Below are 11,454 nucleotides of genomic sequence, written 5' to 3'. Positions count from 1 at the left end.
TGTTATCTTTATGTGATATCATAAGAAAGTGAATGATTATATAGGTAATATAAAAATAATACACTTGATATTATTTTGTGCAATCCACTCAAAGTTTAAAAGGCACTGGTCTAGAGATTCCAATATATGGTACACATATGAATTACTAAAATTGTCAGGTACACTTTAAATTTACTATGATGGTTGTGAACATTTTCAGGTAATGATAGAAATGCCTAAATAGCTAAAGATATAATAAAGTGGACTGGTGCTGGTCCCTTTTCTTTCAGAACATGCATTTAAAATGCAATATTATGTGATGGAATATTGGATGGGACATTTCCTAATGACTTGGAATTTGTTAGTAGGACACAAGATTGGAACAGGAAGATTCAAATAGCCCACACTTGTCGAAGATCCTCAGAACTAGGATAGTTCCTATCCAGAACTATTATGAGGTCAGCTTTTCTTTCATGCCCACCACTCAATTTCCACCTACTTTTTAAAAAAAGATTTATTTACTTATTTGAAAGGCAGAGTTACAGAGAGGGAGAGGGAGAGGGAGAGGCAGAGAGAGAGAGAGAGAGAGAGAGAGAGAGAGAGGTCTTCCATCCACTGGTTCACTCCCCAAATGGCCGCAAGGGCCTGGGCTGGGACAGACTGAAGCTGAGATTTAGGAGCCTCATCCAGGTCTCCCATATGGGTGCTGGGGCCCACGCATTTGGGACATCCTCTGCTGCTTTACCAGGCACTTCAGCAGGGAGCTAGATGGGAAGCAGAACAGCCAGGACTCCTATGGGATGCCAGCACTGCAGACAACGGCTTAACCCATTAATCCGCAGCATCAGCTTGAAATAGTTTCTTGACCTACTAAGATTTGATTGTTGCTGTGGCAGTCTTACTAAAGTACTATCAACATTTACAAATTCGGCATCTCTTGCTAAATTTAGCAACTGGTTCCTGCCTATAGAGTAAGAAATGAATCCCCTATTTAGAAAAATATTGCAAATAATGTTTAAGTTTCTAGTAATAGAGATGAACACAGAAAAGATCATGTCTGAAAACTGACTTTTTATGTCAGATATGCAATTAACCTGCTATGCCACAATGCCAACCCCCCACCTACTTCTAAGTCTATATGAGAAGATCAGTCACAGGTGATGAATGAGGAAATCACTGGAATTAGTGGTCTTAAGCCTTGAAGTATTTTTATACAATGTCAAACTAGCTAAACTGGAACACTGTTTCCCATAATTCCCTTCTCCATATGGTCAAGGTTAGAGTTTGCCACAGGAGACATTACATGGGAATTGAAATGAGGCAATGAAACAGCAGCCATGTTTATTCTTAGAAGGTCAAGACACTATTCCTTCTTAAGAATGTTGAGCTGGTATTAAAAACAAGACAGTCACTCAGCTCTCAGGTCTTCTAGTTCCCGTCATATTTCCTCCTTCAGCTTAAATCCTGGTTTAGATATAGGAGGGTAATTCAAAAGTTCATGGAACATGGAATTAAAAGATCAGATCTTTTAGTGAAAAAAAAAATTGAAATCATACATAATTTTTCATTATACTTCTTTTCCACAAAGTTTTTGAAGAACTCTTGTTTGTTTAGCTCTGTGTCAAAGACATCAGCTTAACAAGACTCCCCATGTTTGAAATTGAACACTTGCAGGTGGTGAGACACTGATGCATGTTCCAGCTTAACATTTCTCTCCTCCACTTTGTGTCCATTTTTCTTTTCTCATTGCCTGGCCTGCTGATGTTAGGCCAGGACTAGATGCAGAACCAACAGCTGTATATGAATATATGCACATGAAGAAGGGGTATAAGAGAATTACTGAGATACTGACCGTTCCCCAATGAAGAGGAGACAAGCATCTCCTTACCCCACTGTATATTCCTCTTAGCTGGGAACCTGAAGGCCCTCTCCTTGGTGCTGCCCAAAGGGTAGAGAGTAATGGGAGAACTCAGTGGACTCTCTGAAGTTTGGATATGAGGGAATGCAGAATGACCCAGAGCCTTTATTTTCCCATGAGATCTTTCAAGATAGTAGGCTGGCCAACAACGGTATAATATTCTTGTGAAGAAGTTGGTGGCAAACTCTCGCCCACCTTACCTTTTAGAGTGTTTAAGAGGACTTTGCCAGGGCTTCAATACAGACGTTGGAAGCCATGGGGGCTGACCAGGTGGCTATCAAGTAAGAATTACCCCATCTGGAGAGGGGGCCAGATGTGTAAAATTGTAGTGGGAGGCAAAGGTAGACACAAAAATCCTTCAGCAATGGAGGAGTAGAGTGAGGGTGAACACATTCTTAAAACCATATCCAGATTCTCCATGTGCTGAGGTCACCAATGACAGACAGAACCCTGTCAAGCCACGTTGAGCCTAAAATGCCTCCCTATATAGATGGCCTGCCAGAGAAATCACCACCCTCTCTCTTGTTCCTTTTCTCAGAAAATCTAGAGACTCAGAAGCAGCCAGTGTTAAGTAAGGGAAGTTTTCCCAGAGTCAGATCTAAGAGAGGGAGAGGAAAGGATAACCAAATGAGAAGCCCACTCACCCACACTTGTGCAATTCCTTTTTTTTTTTTTTAAGATTTATTTATTTATTTGAAAGTCAGAACTACAAAGAGAGAGAAGTAGAGGCAGAGAGAAAGAGAGAGAGAGAGAAAGGTCTTCCATCCACTGGTTCACTCTCCAATTGGCTGCAACAGCCGGAAGCTGTGCCAATCCGAAGCCAGGTGCTTCTTCTGGGTCTACCATGTGGGTGCAGAGGCCCAAGGACCAGGCCATCTTCTACTGCTTTTCTAGGCCATAGCAGAGAGCTGGATCAGAAGTGGAGCAGCCGAGACTTGAATTGGTGCCCATATGGGATGCCAGCACTGCAGGTGGCGGCTTTACTCACTACGCTGCCGCGCTGGCCCCCTGCACAATTCTTTACAGACAGGCATATGCTGAGGGAAGGACAGAGGAGGAGAGGAAATTTGTAGTAGTTTTTGGATTAGACTTGCAAATTGGGCTGAACTAATTATTTTTTGAATAAGTTTTAACAGAAAGCAATGGGATATGCCCAAAGGGACCTCTGATGTAACTGTTGAGAAAAGTATTAGTGAAATAAAAAGCTATTGCAGGCTGGAAATCCCCACTGCATTCAGACTTTTGAATAAAGTAGATACTTCATATGCACATAAGTACATTTAGATATACTTACATGAAATTATGTATATGAATTTATGAACATATATTCGCACATGTATTCATCACAGGTTTATGTGAAGGTAACTGATTTGAAAAGCACTTGAGAACCTAGATTAGGCTTAGCAGATATGCGGCACATGTGCCGTATACGTCATCCTGCCCCCATTCCTTGTTTAATGCAGACATTACTAATTAATAACAGTACTCTTACACACTGAACCAGGACTTGGGTACAGACTCCTTTTCAATGCAGTGTTCCAGGCAGCCACTTCTAAGAGATCAGGGCTGGCATGCAAGATCAAACTGTTAATTGTCCTTCTTCAAGATTTTAGAACACAGTTCAGGGGCTGAGGAGCTGATTTTAAGCAGTCAAAATTGATCTCATGAAAACTATGCCTTTTCTTTCTAGAGCCTTTTTATTCTTACAATGCATGTAATTCTAGTAAGCTTTATCAATTGTTATTTGATTGTTCAGCCTGTAGCATTATAGAGTTAGTTAATTATAAAATGGGATGTTACTAGGAAAACAAAAGAAAAGCACTACCAGTAGGAAGCCAGAATTCTTTAAAAAAGATGATATAATGAAAATAATTTCACTTACTAACCAGTTGTTGTTCTATGCCCCTGATATACCTGTATACACAAAGAAGTGTTCTTAGGAAGGGATACAATAAAATCCCATTTGTAGATGTGAAAATTTAGGCTCACAAAACTTAAGTGACTTATACAAGGACACACTGTTAGGAGTCAACCCCAGGTCTTTGTAGCTCTGAAACACTGCAGAGACTGCCCCCAATCTATCTGCAGGCATTACATTTCTTTTTTTTAACTTTTATTTAATGAATATAGATTTCCAAAGTACAGCTTATGGACTACATTGGCATCCCCCTCCCCCCCGATGACTTCCCTCCCACCCGCAACCCTCCCCTTTCCTGCTCTCTCTCCCCTTCCATTCATATCAAGATTCATTTTCAATTTTCTATATATACAGAAGATCAGTTTAGCATACATTAAGTAAAGATTTCAACAGTTTGCACCCCCATAGAAACACAAAGTGAAATATACTGTTTGAGTACTCGTTACAGCATTAAATCTCAATGTACAGCACATTAAGGACAGAGACCCTACATGAGGAGTAAGTGATAAGTGACTCCTGTTGTTGACTTTACAAATTGACACTCCTGTTTATGGCATCAGTAATCTCCCTATGCTCCAGTCATGAGTTTCCAAGGCTATGGAAGCCTTTTGAGTTCTCCGACTCTTATCTTGTTTAGACAAGGTCATAGTCAAAGTGGAGGTTCTCTCCTCCCTTCAGAGAAAGGTACCTCCTTCTTTGATGACCCGTTCTTTCCACTGGGATCTCACTCACAGAGATCTTTAATTTAGGTCTTCCCCCCCCCCCGCCAGAGTGTCTTGGCTTTCCATGCCTGAAATACTCTCATGGGCTTTTCAGCCGGATCCGAATGCCTTTAGGGCTGATTCTGAGGCCAGAGTGCTGTTTAGAACATCTGCCATTCTATGAGTCTGCTGTGTATCTCGCTTCCCATGTTGGATCACTCTCCCCTTTATTTATTCTATCTGTTAGTATTAGCAGGCACTAGACTTGTTTATGTGCTCCCTTTGACTCTTAGTCCTTTCATTATGATCAATTGTGAACTGAAATTGATCACTTGGACTAGTGAGATGGCATTGGTACATGCCACCTTGATGGGATTAAATTGGAGTCCCCTGGTATGTTTCTAACTCTACCATTTGGGGCAAGTCAGCTTGAGCATGTCCCAAATTGTACATCTCTTCCCTCTCTTATTCCCACTCTTATGTTTAAGAGGGATCACATTTCAGTTAAATTTCAACACTTAAGAATAACTGTATTAATTATATTATTAAACCAGTCATATTAAGTAGAACAGACAAAAAAAATACTAAGAGGGATAATGTATTATGTTGTTCATTAACAGTCAGGGCTATGCTGATCAAGTCACCGTTTCTCATAGTGTCCATTTCACTTCAGGAGGTTTCCTTTTTGGTGTTCAGTCAGTTGTCACCGATCAGGGAGAACATATGATATTTGTCCCTTTGGGACTGGCCTGTTTTCACTCAGCATGATGTGTTCCAGATTCCTCCATTTTGTTGCAAATGACTGGATTTTGTTGTTTCTTACTGCGGTATAGTATTCTAAAGAGTACATATCCCATAATTTCTTTATCCAGTCTACTGTTGATGGGCATTTAGGTTGGTTCCAGGTCTTGGCTATTGTGAATTGTGCTGCAATAAATATTAGGCTGCAGACCGCTTTTTTGTTTGCCAATTTAAATTCCTTTGGGTAAATTCCAAGGAGTGGGTTGGCTGGGTCGAACGGTAAGGTTATATTCAGGTTTCTGAGGAATTTCCAGACTGACTTCCATAGTGGCTTGACCAGTTTGCATTCCCACCAACAGTGGGTTAGTGTCCCTTTTTCCCCACATCCTCGCCAGCATCTGTTGTTGGTAGATTTCTGTATGTGAGCCATTCTAACCGGGGTGAGGTGAAACCTCATTGTGGTTTTGATTTGCATTTCCCTGATTGCTAGTGATCTTGAACATTTTTTCATGTGCCTGTTGGCCATTTGGATTTCCTCTTTTGAAAAATGTCTATTGCAGTCCTTGGCCCATCTCTTAAGTGGGTTGTTTGTTTTGTTTTTGTGGAGTTTCTTGATCTCTTTGTAGATTCTGGTTATTAACCCTTTATCTGTTGCATAGTGTGCAAATATTTTTTCCCATTCTGTCGGTTGTCTCTTCACTCTCCTGACTGTTTCTTTTGCAGTACAGAAACTTCTCAATTTGATGCAATCCCAATAGTTGATTTTGGCTTTGACTGCCTATGCCTCCTGGGTCTTTTCCAGAAACTCTTTGCCTGTGCCAATATCTTGAAGGGTTTCTCCAGTGTTCTCTAATATCTTGATGGTGTCAGGTCATAGATTTAGGTCTTTAATCCATGTTGAGTGGATTTTTGTGTAAGGTGAAAGGTAGGGGTCTTGCTTCATGCTTCTGCACGTGGAAATCCAGTTTTCCCAGCACCATTTATTGAATAGACTGTCCTCGCTCCAGGAATTGGTTTTAGATCCTTGACCAAATGTAAGTTGGCTTTAGATGTTTGGGTTGATTTCTGGTGTTTCAATTCTGTTCCATTGGTCTATCCATCTGTTTCTGTTCCAGTACAATGCTGTTTTGATTACAACTGCCCTGTAGTATGTCCTGAAATCTGGTATTGTGATGTTTCCAGCTTTGTTTTTGTTGTACAAGATTGCTTTAGCTATTCGAGGTCTCTTTTGCCTCCATATGAATTTCAGCATCATTTTTTCTAGATCTGAGAAGAATGTCTTTGGTATCCTGATTGGAATTGCATTGAATCTATAAATTGCTTTTGGGAGAATGAACATTTTGATTATGTTGATTCTTCCAATCCATGAGCATGGAAGAGTTTTCCATTTTTTGGTATGCTCTTCTATTTCTTTCTTTAAGATTTTGTAATTCTCTTCATAGATATCTTTAATGTCCTTAGTTAAGTTTATTCCAAGGTATTTGATTGTTTTTGTAGCAATTGTGAATTGGATTGATCTTAGCAGTTCTTTCTCAGCCATGGCATTGCTTATGTATACAAAGGCTGTTGATTTTTGTGCATTGATTTTATATCCTGCCACTTTGCCAAACTCCTCTGTGAGTTCCAATAGTCTCTTAGTAGAGTTCTTTGGATCCTCTAAGTAAAGAATCATATCGTCTGCAAAGAGGGATAGTTTGACTTCTTCCTTCTTGATTTGTATTCCTTTGATTTCTTTTTCTTGTCTGATGGCTCTGGCTAAAACTTCCAGAACTATGTTAAATAGCAGTGGTGAGAGTGGGCATCCCTGCCTGGTGCCAGATCTCAGTGGAAATGCTTCCAACTTTTCCCCATTCAATAGGATGCTGGCTGTGGGTTTTTTATAAATTGCTGTGATTATATTGAGGAATGTTCCTTCTATACCCAATTCGCTTAGAGTTTTCATCATGAAAGGGTGTTGAATTTTATCGAATGCTTTCTCTGCATCAATTGAGATAATCATATGGTTTTTCTTCTGCAGTCTGTTAATGTGGTGAATCACATTGATTGATTTGCGAATGTTGAACCATCCCTGCACACCAGGGATAAATCCCACTTGGTCTGGGTGGATGATTTTCCTGATGTGTTGTTGTATTCTATTGGTGAGAATTTTATTGAGGATTTTTGCATCTATGTTCATCAGGGATATTGGTCTGTAATTTTCGTTCAGTGCTGCATCTTTCTCTGGCTTAGGGATTAAGGTGATGCTGGATTCATAGAAAGAATTTGGGAGGATTCCCTCTTTTTCAATTGTTCTGAATAATTTGAGAAGAAATGGGATTAGTTTTTCTTTAAATGTCTGGTAGAATTCAGCAGTGAATCCATCTGGTCCTGGGCTTTTCTTTGTTGGGAGGGCCTTTATTACTGTTTCAACTTCTGTTTCAGTTATGGGTCTATTTAGGTTTTCTATGTCTTCATGGTTCAATTTTGGTAGATTGCATGTGTCCAGGAATCTATCCATTTCTGATAGATTTTCCTGTTTGCTGGCATACAAGTCCTTGTAGTAATTTCTGATGATTCTTTTTATTTCTGTGGTGTCTGTTGTTACGTTTCCTTTTTCATCTCTGATTTTATTGATTTGGTCTTTTCTCTTCTTTTTTTAGTTAGTTGGGCCAATGGGGTGTCAATTTTGTTTATTTTTTCAAAAAACCAGCTCCTCGCTTGGCTGATTTTTTGTAATTTTTTTTTTATTCAATCCTGTTCATTTCTTCTCTAATTTTAATTATTTCTCTTCTACTAGATTTGGGTTTGGTTTGCTGCAGTTTTTCTAGGTCCTTGAGATGCACTGAAAGCTCATTTATTGGTACCTTTCCAATTTCTTGATATAGGCACCTATTGCTATAAACTTGCCTCTCAATACTGCTTTTGCTGTATCCCATAAGTTCTGATATGTTGTGTTGTTATCCTCATTTACTTCCAGAAAGTTTTTGATTTCTCTTTTGATTTTTTGAATGACCCAGTGTTCATTCAGGAGCATGTTGTTCAGTCTCCATGTATTTGCATACTTTCTGGGGTTTCCTGAGTTGCTAATTTCCAACTTCATTCCGCTGTGATCTGAGAAGCTGCATGGTATGATTCTAATTCTTTTGAATTTGCTGAGACTTGCTTTATGGCCTAGTATGTGATCAATCCTAGAGAAGGTTTCATGCACTGCTGAGAAGAATGTGAAGTCTTTAGATGTAGGATTGAAAGTTCTGTAGATATCTGTTAGATCCATTTGGGCAATAGTGTCGATTAAATCTGCTGTTTCCTTGTTGATCTTCTGTCCGGATGATCTGTCTATTTCTGAGAGTGGAGTATTGAAGTCCCCCAGTACTATTTTATTGGAATCTAAATCTCCCTTTAAGTCCCTTAACATATGTTTTCAATAGACCGGTGCCCTGTAATTAGGTGCATATACATTTATAATAGTTACATCTTCCTGTTGAATTGAACCCTTAATCATTATATAGTGCCCCTCTTTGTCTCAACAGTTTTTGTATTAAAGTTTATTTTGTCTGATATTAATATGCCTACACCTGCTTTTTTTGGTTTCTGTTGGCATGGAATATCTTTTTCCAACCATTCACTTTCAGTCTGCGTGCATCTTTGTTAGAGAGATGTGTTTCTTGTAGGCAACAAATAGTTGGGTTTTGTTCCTTGAGCCAATCAGCCAATCGGTGTCTTTTAACTGAAGAGTTAAGTCTATTAATGTTTAATGTGACTATTGATAAGTAGTGACTTTGCCCTGACATTTTCCCGGAGATATTTTCTAGTATATGCTTTGAGCTTCCCATGCTCTTTTACTGGTAGGTTTTCTTCCTTTACCTTCTTTCATATTGATGGCCGTGTTTCTGTGTTTCTGAGTGTAGCACATCTTTAAGTATCTTTTGCAGGGCCAGATGAGTGGCCGCAAAGTCTTTTGATTTCTGTTTGCTATGAAAGGTCTTTATTTCACCTTCATTCACAAATGAGAGCTTAGCAGGATATAATATTCTGAGCTGGCAATTTTTCTCTCTTAGCACCTGTGCTATGTCTCGCCATTCCCTCCTAGCCTGTAGTGTTTCTGATGAGAAGTCTGCTCTGAGTCTAATTGGAGATCCTCTGAGAGTATTCTGACATTTCTCTCTTGCACATTTTAGGATCTTTTCTTTATGTTTCACTGTGGTAAGTTTAATTACAATGTGCTGTGGTGAGGATCTGTTTTGGTCATGTTTATTGGGGGTTCAATGAGCTTCCTGTACTAGGATGTCTCTGTCCTTCTCCAAACCAAATTTCTCTGCTAGTATCTCACTAAAAAGGCCTTCTAATCCTTTCTCTCTCTCCATGCCTTCAGGAACTCCTAGAACTCGAATGTTGGTTTTTTGTAATAGTATCCTGTAGATTCCCAACAATATTTTTTAGATTTCTAATTTCCTCTTCTTTTTTTTGGTTTGACTGTATCCTTTCCTGTTCTCTGTCTTCTAAGTCCGATATTCTCTTCTGCTTCACCCATTCTGTTTTTAAGGCTCTCTGATGTGTTTGTCATTTGATCTGTTGTACTCTTCATTTCATTTTGATTTCTCTTCACTATCACACTTTCCTGTTCTACTAGTTTCTGCGTTTCATTTTGATTCTTCCTTAAAATTTCATTTTCATGAGAGAGATTTTCAATCCTGTCCAATAAGGATTTCTGTAGTTCAAGGATTTGCTTTTGAAAACTTCTAAATGTTCTTATCATAAATTTTTTGAAATCCGTATCTTGCATTTCTTCTATCTCATCATCTTCATAATCTTGGCATGGGGTGTTTTGTTTATTTGGAGGCATCATAGTGTCATCGTTGATCTTGTTCCCTCGCAATTTTGTGTTTGTTGCTTGGCATAGTTAATTCTTCTTCCCTCACTGTGCGTTGTTTTTTTTTTTTATTTTTTTAATTTATTTTTATTTTATACTATGTCTGTGTTAAGTGGACTGCCTGCTGTTGGAGGAGCCTTGGAGGCTTGAGATGGGTGTGGCCTGAGAGCTCTGCTTGGTTCTTCAGGGTTACGGGTGTGCAAAGGTGACACCCTCAGGTTATGCGTGGTAAATCTCTCTCTCTCTCTCTCTCTCTCTCTCTATATATATATATATATATATTTATATATATATATATTTTATTTATTCAGGAGTTAAGTAATACCACACAGCTGTGCAGAATTGATGGTATTTAGCTTCTGATCTCTGGCTTCTACCCAAAGAGTCTGTGCAGGCTCCGTTTCTCCTCTGGACTCCCACTGGGTTGCCTAGGCTACTGAATTGTAGCGACTCAGTTCCTTAGCTCTCCCCTGTTGTTATGTATATCCAGAGTGGGGCCTGCTCTTTGTCTCTTGCTCGCCTTTGCAAGATTGGTGGAGAGAGAAACTAGAGAAACTCGTCTGCACCAGTACCCTCCCACCTTTTTTTTTTTTTTCCTTCTCTCCTGCAGTCAGTCTGGTGAACTTTCCCGCTCCCCTCTACATTCTGACCGTCGTTTCCCTGCCAATGTCTCGGGTTACTGAGCTCACCTCCCCTTCCAGCGCCGAAGTGTGGACTCGGAGCCCTGGGCAACCCTGTTCTCCCTGCTGGTGTCTGTGTGACATCCACTCCCCTTCCTGCACTGGCGCGCAGACCCTGCGGCTCCCGCGGCTCGGCTTCCACGCGGTGGGCGACCTTGTTCTCCCCTGCAGGCATTACATTTCAAAGAGTATATTAGCCTTGTGTCATGTAATGTAGAGACAAAAAAAAAAAATCCCTTAGGCCTGGATGAGACCTTATAGCATGTGTTATTATTAGAATAGAATAATACATAATTTTCTGATGATTACTGTGAGTCATTATAAAAATGGTAAATTAATATGCTCTCTATATAGGAAAAGGATATGGAATTTTTGTCAAAATTTTTTAAAATGTGGAACTAAAAGAGTCAAATATGTATGTATGTATATATATATATAATTATCTACACAACCAGCTATATTTCTATATCATATCATACATTACTAAGCCAGATAAATTCAGTATTTCTTTTTTTGACAGGCAGAGAGGACAATGAGAGAGAGAGAGAGAAAGGTCTTCCTTTTCTGTTGGTTCACCCTGCAATGGCCACTGTGGCCGGCGCACCACGCTGATCTGAAGGCAGGAGACAGGTGCTTATCCTGGTCTCCCATGCAAGTGCAGGGCCAAG

This window comes from Oryctolagus cuniculus, chromosome 1, assembly GCF_051225735.1.
Source record: "Oryctolagus cuniculus isolate XC-2025 breed Fujian yellow rabbit chromosome 1, ASM5122573v1, whole genome shotgun sequence".
Taxonomy (NCBI): domain Eukaryota; kingdom Metazoa; phylum Chordata; class Mammalia; order Lagomorpha; family Leporidae; genus Oryctolagus; species Oryctolagus cuniculus.
This window is presented reverse-complemented; position numbering follows the sequence as displayed.